This window comes from Macaca fascicularis, chromosome 13 (assembly GCF_037993035.2).
Source record: "Macaca fascicularis isolate 582-1 chromosome 13, T2T-MFA8v1.1".
NCBI lineage: Eukaryota > Metazoa > Chordata > Mammalia > Primates > Cercopithecidae > Macaca > Macaca fascicularis.
This window is the reverse complement of record NC_088387.1, coordinates 92,171,289-92,183,822: the sequence shown is the minus strand read 5'-3', so window position 1 is coordinate 92,183,822 and position 12,534 is coordinate 92,171,289. Positions and strand designations below refer to the sequence as shown.

Genomic DNA, 12,534 nt, shown 5'->3' with positions numbered 1-12,534 from the left:
CATGGTTCTTAACCTGTGGGCTGATTTTCTGAAAAATCTACCTGGACACCAAATATTGTCTTTAAATAGAATATATCTTTTACATTTATCTACCATTTTTTTCAAAAGTATATAAAGTGCATTTGTTGACTAATAAAATGCACACTCAATTAAAAATATAGCCATAATATTTTGTACTTCCCTCATCAAGAGGTAGAGTATTTTTCCACACCTTTTGAATCTGGGCTGGCCCAGTTACTTGCCTTGACCAACAAATATATCGCAATGAAATGGAAACTACCAAAGATAAAGAGATCTTAAAGTCTGCCATAGAGACAAGCAGGGATAACATGAAAGGGATGACAATCATCTGACAGCTGACTTCCAAATAGCAGTGATCTAATCCTGAGGACAGTGGAATAATATCTTCATTAGACTGAGAGAACATATCTGTTAACTTAGAAAATAACTTTGTAAACATCTTTCAAAAGCAGGGGAAAACAGACATTTTCAGGCAAACAAAAAATGAGAATTTTACACAATAGACCATCACTAAGTGGAATTCAAATGGATATACTTCAGATGAAGGAAAGTGACCTGAGATATAAGAAGAAACGAAGAGTGCAGATATGATGAATTTGTAGGTAAATCTTAAAAAATACAATCCACATGCATATCATTTCATGGGGTTTAAAATAAACCAAAAAAACTAAAATTACAGCAAAAACAAATAATGCAGGGAAGAGGTGAGCAGAGTTAACCTGTCTTAAGGTCCTTTTGTTGTTCTAAATGAAGTTAAAAAAATTAACAGTCTTTAGATTTGATAAGTCAGGTATGCATGTAAGCATTTCTAGGAAAATTACTAAAATTAGAAGGGAAAAGTGAAATGAAAAATTGCATTTAATCAAAAAAATGCAAGAAAGGAGAGGAAAAAACACAGCAAAGGCAAGACAAATAAAATGGTAGCAATAAAGAAGATAAAATGCATCCAAATAAATTGGTGCTTACAACAAATGCAAATGGACTAAAATATTATAGCAAAAAACAAAGATGTCAAACAATAAGATAAAGAATTGTTTTAGAACACTGCACATGAGTAGGAAAAAGTTGAACTTTTCAATAAATATTGCTGAGATACTTTACTATATATATGGAGAAAAAATGAAATTGAACCCCAAACCTCCTACCACACATAAAATTCAATTCTAGCTGGACTAAAGATATAATAGTGAAATGCAAACTTTCCAAAGAAAAGACAAGAGTATATTTGTATGTTCTCAGGATGAGTAAAGGATTCTTTAAAATGACACAATAAGCAAAATAATAAAAGATAAAATTTATGAATCAACTACATAAAATTGAATAACTTTTGATCGTCAAAACACACTACAAAGAAAGTAAAAATACAAGCCTCAAATTTATAACACATAACTGGTGAGAGATTAAGATGCCAAATATATATTTTTAAAACTTCTAAGCAGCAATAAGACAAAAGAATTAGGCAAAAAAGAGAAAATTATTGAATAGACAACCACACAGAAGGAACCAGATTGCAACAGGCAATAAACAAATAAAAATATGGTCAACTACACTAGTAATCAGGGAAACGAAAAATAAACCATAACAAGATACTATTTTATAATCACCATGTTGGCAAGCATTGTAAAATCTCTTTATTCCAAGTGCAGTGAAGAAGTGCAGCAAACAAAACACTTACACGGTGCTAGTAGAGGGGTCAACTATTATAACCACCCTAGAAGACAACTCGGGATTCTATAGTTGAAAATGCTCATGCCCTGTGAGTACCTACATGTGGACCATGGAGCATGTTCAGGGATGTTCACAGAAGCACCATTTGAGATGGTAAAAAATGTCCATCAGCCATTAAACAGATAAATAAGTTACGGTATATCCACACAACAATAATAGCTAATATTTATATAGTGCTTATAACATGCCAGAAAGTGTTCTAAATACTACTACTACTACTACTACTACTATTTTTTTTTTTTTTTTTTTTTTTGGAGACGGAGTCTCACTCAGTGGCCCAGGCTGGAGTGTGGTGGCATAATGTCGGCTCACTGCAACCTCTGCCTCCTGGATTCAGGCTATTCTCTGCCTCAGCCCCCTGAGTAGCTGGGATTACAAGTGCCCGCCACCATGCCTAGCTCATTTGTATAGTTTTAGTAGAGACGGGGTTTCACCATCTTGGCCAGGCTGGTCTTGAACTCCTGACCTCATGATCTATCTGCCTCTGCCTCCCAAAGTGCTAGGATTACAGGCGTGAGCCACTGCACCCAGCCAATACTACTACATTTTTAACTCATTTACCACACCCTTGTGAGGTAGCTATTATTATGCTCATGTTACAGAGAAGGAAAGTGAGTCATAAATAGGTTAAAAAATTTGTCTACTATCACACAGTTAATAAATGGTGGACCCAAGAATTTGAACAAGGATATTATAAGACTAAGGGCTGTGTTCTTAACCACTTTCCATCCCATCTCCCAAGATAATTAATCATGGAATACAATACAGCAGTAAGACTACATACAAAAATGCAGATAATCTCTGAAACATAATGTTGAGTGGGGGAGGGGAGAAAGGTTTTGTAGAAGAATGTATACTGTGCTATTTATTTACATAAAGTTAAAAAACTTGTAAAACTAAATAAAGTTAAGGATACAAACATGATAAAGGATGATTCTATTTATTCAGATATTAAAAAGAAACCAGATACTTTTATATCACTTGCAGATAAAAATCACAATTTATAGTGTAAGGGGGCCGGGCGCGGTGGCTTACGCCTGTAATCCCAGCATTTTGGGAGGCTGAGGCCGGTGGATCCCTTGAGGTCGGGAGTTCCAAACCAGCCTGGCCAACATGGCAAAAACCTGTCTTTACTGAAAATACAATAACTAGCCAGGCATTGTGGTGGGCACCTGAAATCCCAGTTACTCAGGAGGCTGAGACAGATGAATCGCTTGAACCCGGGAGGCGGAGGTTGCAGTGAGGTGAGATCGCGCCACTGCACTCCAGCCTGAGTGACAGAGCAAGACTCCGTTTCAAAAAAAAAAAAAAGTGTAAGGGGCAAAATTATACAGGAAAGGAAGGGAATGACAAACACAAATTTGTGGGGAATGCTTGGGTGGGTGAAGAGGAAAAAAGCAAGGAGAGTCGGCTGGGCGCGGTGGCTCACGCCTGTAATCCCAACACTTTGGGAGGGCCAGGCGGGCGAATCACGAGGTCAGGAGATCGAGACCATCGTGGCTAACATGGTGAAACCCAGTCTCTACTAAAAATACACAAAAATTAGCCAGGCGTGGTGGCGGGCGCCTGTAGTTCCAGCTACTCGGGAGGCTGAGGCAGAAGAATAGCGTGAACCCAGGAGGCAGAGCTTGCAGTGAGCCGAGATCGCGGCCACTACACTCCAGCCTGGGCTACAGAGCAAGACTCCGTCTCAAAAAAAAAAAAAAAAGGCAAGGAGAGTCACAGAGAAAACTTCAAAGATAACATAATGTTCTTTCCTTACACTGGATTTTGGGTGCTCATGTGCTCATTGTATTTTTATTTTGTACCTTATACATATTTCATGCATCTTATTTTGTGTATACTCAATATTTAATAAACATTTTAAAATACTGTTTATAAAGAAGAAATATTAAGGAAAGAAATCAGAAAAATATGTTGTTAAATCTAAATAAGTATTGATTGTAACAAAAAAAGGTTTTTAATAAAAATCTGAATTCAAAATTTGAATCAATAGCAACATGCGGTTTGGATAATGGAAAGACAAATAAAGGCGTGCTTTTTTGTTATATGCGGAGAAAGAATATAAATACTAATTAACTCTAGACTTCATGAGAAAAATATTCAGTTATGTATTATGTCAAAATGGAAGAAAGACCTGAAAAAATCAAGATAAACTTTGTAACCTTCTAATCTGTAGAGGAAAATGTTCAAACAAATTTTTTTAAATGGCAGTATATGCATGTAATTAAAAACTATGGAGGTAAATACCCAGAAGAAACAGCCAGAAGAATGGAAATTACTGACTCAGGAAAGTGAGAAGTGTGAGAAATAATGACTATAAAAAGCTATTTTTATTAGAAGTCTTATTTTTAACAAATGAACATGTATAACTTTAATAAAAAATACAAATATAATTATTATATGCATAACTGTTACAGACCAATTTTTAAAATATTATCTCCCAACTGCTGAAAAGGCCTTTGATACAATTCAACAGCTATTTATTACTCTTAAAACTTTTAGTAAATAAGTCAGAACTAAAGTCTTTAACTTGGTGCAATTACCTATTAATATCATGCAACACAAAAATGTTTATTGCCATTAATATTATTCAACATTGTATTAGAGGTCTAGCCAGTTGCCAAAACAAGAAAAAATATAAGAGAAAGAAATAAAAGTTATTTAAAAATTGAAAAGGAAATAAAATTGTCATTACTTACAGATGAGATTATCTGCCTAGAAAACTGAAAAAAATCAACTGAAAACTATTGAAACTTATTTGAGAGTTCAGCAAAGTATCCAGATGCAAAATCACTACACAAAAATCAACAACTTTTCTATAAACCAGCATTTACCAACTATATTTTAGAAAAAAAACTTATCATTATAGGAACTAAAGCTACAAGCTACCTATAAGTAAATCTATCATAAATATGCAAAACCTTTTTTGAGAAAAAACACACCATTTTATAGAAAGACATTTTTTAAAAGATGTTAATAAAGGAAGATCGACCATGTTATTGGAAGGAGAGATTCTATACTGTATTTCATTTCTCTCCAAAACAATCTATATATTCAATGCAATCTCAATCAAAATCTCAATGTGACCGTATCAATCAGGATCCCAGCTGGAAACCAACAGCATATTCCAGTTAGGAGGAATCAAGGAGGTTTTGATACAGAGACTATCTACACATGAAATAGACAGGGTCGAGGAAATCACAAGGAAAAGCGCCGAACCCCAGAGCAAGCGTCACTGGGGATATTACCACCCTAAGGCTTACAGGGGCAGAGGCAGAGCAGTTACCAGAATCCAGAAGGAAGGAGTTGGGAAAAGAGGGCCACCTTGAGAAGACATGTGACCTTCAATAGAGGAACACAGCCAGCCCCAAGCAGCCCTGCAGGCAGAGAGCCAGGAGAATAAATATCCCACTCTCATCCTCTTCACTCCCTCATCTTCTATTGGAGATCCTCCATTGGCTCAGCCGGTGCTGGAGAGTTGTCTGTATATGCCATACCGCTTCCCAGGGCAGTGGGCAGGGTGAAATGTAGAGAATGGATCCAGAGAAGTAAATCGAACGTATCTGATGTTATAACAGATAGGCCAATAGAACACACAGAGTCAGAAACAGACCTTGGTGTACAGGGAATGTGATAAATGATAGAGGTGGCATTTCAAATAAGAAGAGGAAAGATGGATTACTCAAAAGATGGTATTAGAGCAGATAGGCTCTCTATTTGGGAAGGGAAAATAGATACCTGTCTCATATGAATAAAGATAATTTCTAGATGGACAAAATACCTAAATGTAAAATGAAGTTATTTTAAAAAGTGAAAGAAAATATAATTTTTTATATCCTTGGGGTAAGGATGTTAAAATCAAAAATCATAAAGATAGATAAATCTGACTTTTTCAAGTGCTATGTACTAAAATATAGCATCAAATCGTTTCAAGAAACTATTTGCAAATACTATCAAAGAACTTGTACTCAGAATATGCAAAGAACTCCTAAAACCCTCTAAGGAAAGGACAAACTATCCAACAGAAAATAGTCTGCAGATATGAAAAAAACAGTTCTTGGAAGGTTTACAAATAAGGAATAAATAAATAGAAAATGCTCAGTCTCACTAAAAGGCAGGAAAATATTAAATGATGCCACTTTTCACTCATCAGATGATCCAAATATTAAGTCTTATAACATCACATGATGACAGAACATGGGGAAACAAGTACTCTTTTGCTCTGTTTGCGGGAGTAAAAGTGGAAATCTGTGTAGAATACAAGCCAAACATTTAAAAAGTGGTTATTTCTGGGGATCAAGTTAGAGGACTAGCATTGGTGATGTAACTTGGGGGGCCTTTGGCACTATCTGTACTATGTTCTCTATTTTTAGAAAATACAAGATTAAAGTACATTACTGTGTTATTTGTATCACACTGCGATGATAATTCCTCATGATTCTGTCCTTGGCCCTTTGACCATTTCACTCCACACTGTCCCCAAAAATATGTCATCCACTCTTACAGAATTATTGGCCACCCACATGCTGATGCCTCCCAAATCTGTATTTTCAGCTCAACAGGTATTCGAGTAACTCGAAGATGTTGGGGCCAAGGTCTCTGAAATTCCCTTGGCTTTTCCCCCATGGTTCTGACAAGGTTACGTTAGTCCAACAATCCTCATTCCAGGACACAGATAGGGGAAGATTCAAGAGGAAATGATGGAGTCTACACAGGTTAAGCATCCCTAATCAGAAAATCTGAAGTCCAAAATCTGGACATTTTTGAGCACCGACATGATACCACAAATGGAAAACTCCACACTTGACCTCACGTGACAGGTCGCAGTCAAAACCCAAGCGCACAACACACAGTTTGTCCAGTGTTCCTTGGGGGAAAAAGACTGCCCTAGCCCCTTCAGGTGCTATATACATCCTTTCTGCACATGCCCAGATTCCCCCCCAGCAAGCATGCCCAAAAAGGGTAACAAAATGCAGGCTGGGTGCACCAATGGCAGGTTCTCCACAATGCCCTACATGGGTCCAAGACCTAGGTACATTATTCACTGTGGTTGTTTGCTTATTCTCTACTCTGTGGTATAAAAGTGTTGTTGAACATGTCAAAAAGGCCTACAGATGCTCCTAACAGTGATAAGAAAAAAAGGAAGCATTTATGATTATCCATAGCATAGGAAGTCAAGCTAAAGAAGAAACTGGACAGCAATGTCAATGTGAAATGTCTTACAGCAGAGTATAATGTGAGAATAACCACCATATACAGGATCCTGTAGTCCCAGCTACACAGGAGGCTGAGGCAGGAGAACGGCATGAACCCAGGAGGCGGAGCTTGCGGTGGGCCAAGATCGTGCCACTGCACTCCAGCCTGGGCGGCAGAGTGAGACTCTGTCTCAAAAAAAAAAAAGAATAACCACCATATACAGTTTCTTCTCACCTAAAAAAATAAAATAGATTGTGCGGTCACCTTTTAATCCAAACACAACACTGTAGGTGGAGACGGAAAGCCTGCCATTGTTTGTGGTTGCTGTTGTGTAACGAGATGCAGGTATCCTGGTGATGCTACTGTGCTGCTCAGTTACCCTGACACATTACTTTTTCACTGTACTAATGTTATGTCACATTTCTTACTGTTAAGTACTTAAATAAGAATAAGAAAGTGATTGCTAATCAATGGCATGTAAATTCAGAGTCAGGAATTATGGTGAGGCCAAACAACCATAGATTACCCCCGTGATTTGCTGAGAGAGTGACACCTTTGCTTTCTGATGGTTCCATGTACACAAACTTTGTTTCAGCCACAAATAATTTAAAATATTGTACAAAATTACCTTCGGGCTATGTGCAGAAGAAATATATGAAACATCAATGAATTTCAGGTTTAGACTTGAGTCCTATCCCCAAGATGGGGGATATATTATGTATATGCAAGTATTCCAAAATCCAAACACTCTGGTACCAAGGATTTCAGGATAAGGGATACTCACCCTGTAATATAAAAACAAAACTTTTCCTAAAGTCCCCAGCAGACTTCAATTTGTTTCTCCTCGTTCAAAAGAGTGTGAAATGGCTGCCTTTCGCTGCAAAGGAAGTTGGACAATGTAGTTTATAGCTGGGCACATTGCTGTTGTTAGAATGTCACAGCATTCCTCAAGCACCTGCAACTCCAAATGGCTAAGCTATCGTCTTCACTTGCCTTCCCTCAACTGCTCCTCTGCTGTGCCCTCCATCAAGGCCACCACAGCTCCCAAGACGGTTCTGTCATTGACTCCCTCCCCTCAAATCTCACACAGGAGGCTCCAAGTCTTTCCAAATACCTCTCGCATCCCATCCTTTCCCTGGACTCTTGCCAGTCTTCTCCATGATCTTCTTCCCCTTTCACTCAATCTTTGCAGTCAGCCAGACTCATCTTTCTAAAGGCAAAAACAGATCGTGAAATGGTCTCACTTTGTTTTTAGGATAAAATGCAAATTTCTTATCATGGCTTCTAAGGCCCTTCATGACCTAGCCCTTAGCTATCTGTCCAGCTGAACTTATCACCACTCTTCCTTTCATGCTCTTCGGCTATTCTGAACTTCTTTTCCATTCCTCTAGTAAGCAGTACTATCTCCTGAATCCAAGAACTTTTGCAGGTCTTTTTCCTCCACCTGGAATACTCCCCATCTACATCCACTATGTCTAAATAGAATTTCTATCATCTTTAGTGCTCAACTTAAGAATCCTTTTCTCCAAAGCGTCTTTCCTCACTCTCCACTCCTACAAGAAGATGATATTATTGCTGCAATAACGAACAACTGCAAAATTTCAGTGGCTTACAACAACCAACACTTAATTTTCTTCTCATTTCACATGTCAGTGGCTACAGGTGAGCCCTGCTGCCTGTGCCTTCTCATTTTAGGATCCAGGCTGAGGGTGCAGTCCCAATCTATGGCATGATATTCTCACAGTGGAAACACGGGATGCCTCTTAAAACTTCTACTCAGACATGGCACACGTCCCATCCTCTCACAGTCTATTGACCAACACATGTCATACATGACCAGGGATATTATCTTTGGACTGGGAATGTACCCTCCTTCAACAGAGAGATGCTGTGAGTCATACAGCAAGGGGAGAGGATGTATGATCCTTTAACTCAGAAGGAAGAAGACAATAGTTAAGGCTAATCATACAATCTAATACCATGATAATGATAGTGGCAATGTTATTTACTGAGTGTTTGCTATGTGCCAAGTTTCATGCTAAATGCATTAATAAAATTTTTCCTTGTATCCTCACAAGACTACTAAGCACTATTGCTCCCCCAAGATGAGAAAATGCAGTGGAAGGGAGTTGCGGCAACTTGCTCATGGTCACATAATGAGTGGTAAAAGCGCGGATTTAAAACTAATTTCAATTCTGTCTGCTCAGAATTCATGCTTTACATCACTATACCATGCTGCTTCTGTGGCTCACTCTCAGGCTTAGTCTTTACCACCAACTGGCAATTTCCAGGGTAGCTCTGAAAGAAGGAGACATGTGACCAACATAGTGCCCATCACAGAGTAGATCACAGTCAGTGTTTATAGAGCAAATAAATAAACTACTGCACCCCATCTCCTATTTTTCAGTTAACTAATTCCCATTCAAAGTGTCCATTTCTGTTTGGGTGTCACTTCCTTCCAGAAACTTCCTCTGACCACACAGGCTGGGTTCGGATGCCTCTTCTGTGCGTCTATGGGAAATTGTGCATACAGCTATTCTTGTACTTATTATAACAAACCATAATGATCTTTGTGACTTGAGAGCTCGCTCCTGGCTTCTCATGTCTGAACCTTCTTTCTCTTCCTCTGCTCCTCTCCCTCCTAGCCCTGGTTGGTCGCCCTGAGCAGGGTTATTATTCTTCCAGATGGGATCAGACCGACTCACTCATTCTCTAAGGGCCTGCTGTGTGCACCAGGCAATGCAGTCAGCAGCTTCACCACCAACATCCTGCCTTGCAGAGCCCACAGCCCAATGGAGGAGCAGGATGAGAGACAAGGAATCAGACTGGAAGCATAAAATAATTCCAGATTACAAAGACAAATATAAACAGAAAAGAGTGATAAGGCATGGGATATCTACTTACTATAGGCTGGTCAGAGAAGTATGTTTTCAGACAGTGATGTTTAGGCTGAAACTGAATGATGAGAAGGAGCCAGCCATGGCAAGACAGCAAAAGAGCACACCTTCCAAGCAGAGGGAACAACACATACAGAAGTGGCATAAAGCTTGTGTTCCAGAAATCAAAAGACAGCACATGGCTGGAGTGTATGAGCTGCTGGGGACATGGCTTAATAATGCTGGAGGGATAGATTAGAAATAGATCTCACCAGGCTTGCGGGCTATGGCAAGGAGTTTAGATGTGAACCTCTGGAAGGTTCTCAGGAGGGGAGAGACCATCTGCTTTTCATTTTAAGAACATCTTTCTGGCCACTGTGTGGAATAAAGTAGTAGGACACCATTGTACTGTCTAGAAGATAGATGACGGGCCGGGCGCGGTGGCTCAAGCCTGTAATCCCAGCACTTTGGGAGGCCGAGACAGGCGGACCACGAGGTCAGGAGATCGAGACCATCCTGGCTAACATGGTGAAACCCCGTCTCTATTAAAAATTACAAAAAACCAGCCGGGCGAGGTGGTGGGCGCCTGTAGTCCCAGCTACTTGGGAGGCTGAGGCAGGAGAATGGCGTAAACCCGGGAGGCGGAGCTTGCAGTGAGCTGAGATCCGGCCACTGCACTCCAGCCTGGGGGACAGAGCGAGACTCCGTCTCAAAAAAAAAAAAAAAAAAAAAAAAGAAGATAGATGACGATGATGGCCTAGGCTAAGGAGATGAAAATGAAAGGAGCTGGGCACATTCCTCAGCCCCGGGCTCAAAACTCCCTGAGCCTAGCACAAACACATCCCATCCTCCCATCCCACCACCATATATCTCTCAAACTCCCTGAGCCCAGTACAAACACCACCTGGAAAGTCTCCGATAAGGAGACAGCCGTTCAAGGTTACTGAAAGCGCAGGAGCCAAAAGAATTTCTTTGTTCCCCTGCAACTTTCGGGCTATAAAAAGCAAATGCTCGCATTGTTCGGGGCCCTCTTGTATACTGTGTAAAGGAGGGACCAGGTTCGAACTTGTAGTAAAGATCCTTGCCGCTTGGCTTTGACTCTGGACTCTGGTGGTCTTCTTTGGGGAACAAACAGTCTGGGCATAACAAAAACTAGTGGAGATGGAATAAGCAGGTAGGTTTTATACATCATGTGATGTGACTTTAGGTGTGTTTCATTTGAGGAGTCTACAGACATCCACACGAAGCTGTCAGGCAGATGGAGCTTAGAGGAGAGGTCCAGGCTGGAGGTCTAATTCCATCAGAACACTGAAGGGGTTTTAAGCTAAGAGGATAGAGAAGAGAAGTGAACCCAGAACTGAGACCTGGGCATACCAATATTAAGAAGTCAGGAAGGGAGGCCAAGGCGGGCAGATCATGAGGTCAGGAGATCGAGACCATCCTGACTAACATGGTGAAAGCCTGTCTCTACTAAAAATACAAAAAAAAAATTAGCCGGGCGTGGTGGTGGGTACCTGGAGTCCCAGCTACTCGGGAGGCTGAGGCAGGAGAATGGCGTGAACCTGGGAGGTGGAGCTTGTAGTGAGCCGAGATCGCACCGCTACACTCCAGCCTGGGCAACAGATCGCGCCACACTCCAGCCTGGGCGACAGAGCAGAGCGAAACTCCATCTCAAAAAAAAAAAAAAAAAAAGAAGAAGAAGTCAGGAAGAGGAGGAGCTAGGGAAGGGGGTTAGGAAGGATGGCCAGGGAGGTGGGAAGAAAACCAGGAGACCCTGGAACCACAGATCTCAACATCAAGAGGCTTTAAGTACAAATGACTGAAAAGCATTAATGTTTCCGCCCTGTGATAAATGGATCGAAAAAAGATTCTGAATAAATGTTAGTGTTCTTTCCGCCTCTACCCTTAGATATTTACGTGTTGCTGAAGGTAAACATTTACATCAAAAGAACTGTTCTCTATTTGTGGGATTTTAGGTGTTAGCCTACACACAGGAACACTTAGGGGAAGGGAGAAGAGTAATGATGAAATTATATCCCACGTAAAGCTAGACCTACCTTATTTATAAGTAAAAGTTTTGTTGCTAGGAGAGTCTTTAGAAACCACCTAGTACCCTGACTTAGACAGTAAGGCCAGCCTTGTGGTATCAGTTGTGAGCAGCACGTGACAAAGTCACTCAAGTGCTCATAATGGGCTACTCTACGGTTGCTCTGGGGGTGGGACCAGCACTCATGCTTTAACGAGCCCTCCAGGTAATTCCGATGCATGCTCCAGTTTGGGAACCCCTGTATTACAAGAGCCCCTGGCCTGTTACCCCATTCGTAGCTAACTGGTAATGCAATGGGCACCACAGAATAAATAAGTCAAACCTGGAGCTGATAATCAGAATAGCTTGGCAAGTCTTGGTGGTCACTGGTGACAGGACAAAGGGAGACATGCTAGGGTTTATCCCAGGGCTCCTGGGAAGCCCCTGGAGGTAGCGTAGCAGCTAAGGATCCTGACTTGGTTGTACCACAGCCCCTGGGTTGTAATCCCTTGTCAAAGATTTTCCATTTCAGTAATGCTGTTATCCCGGGGATTATGGCCAAATGGAAATACATTAAATTGTAAATTACTTTCCCCACGTGGGCCAAGAGAAGCCCCAGTAGAATTCATTAAAGTGTAATGGTACCTGCACCTGTCATTGTGCACGCCTCACTCAAATAAGGCC

The 12,534-nt window shown here is 40.5% G+C and overlaps 1 protein-coding gene and 1 long non-coding RNA gene across 2 annotated transcripts in view; both read right to left on the bottom strand.

The window, feature by feature from the left end:
• The window catches only part of ALK (ALK receptor tyrosine kinase), a 979,633-nt gene that overhangs the window by 846,161 nt on the left and 120,938 nt on the right, over positions 1-12,534 (bottom strand). The window lies entirely within an intron of this gene.
• Positions 4,064-8,866, bottom strand: LOC141408394 (uncharacterized). Its single transcript, XR_012422751.1, has 2 exons — positions 8,063-8,866; positions 4,064-7,825 (listed from the first exon to the last, which is right to left on the bottom strand). It is a non-coding gene; the product is annotated as an uncharacterized lncRNA (long non-coding RNA).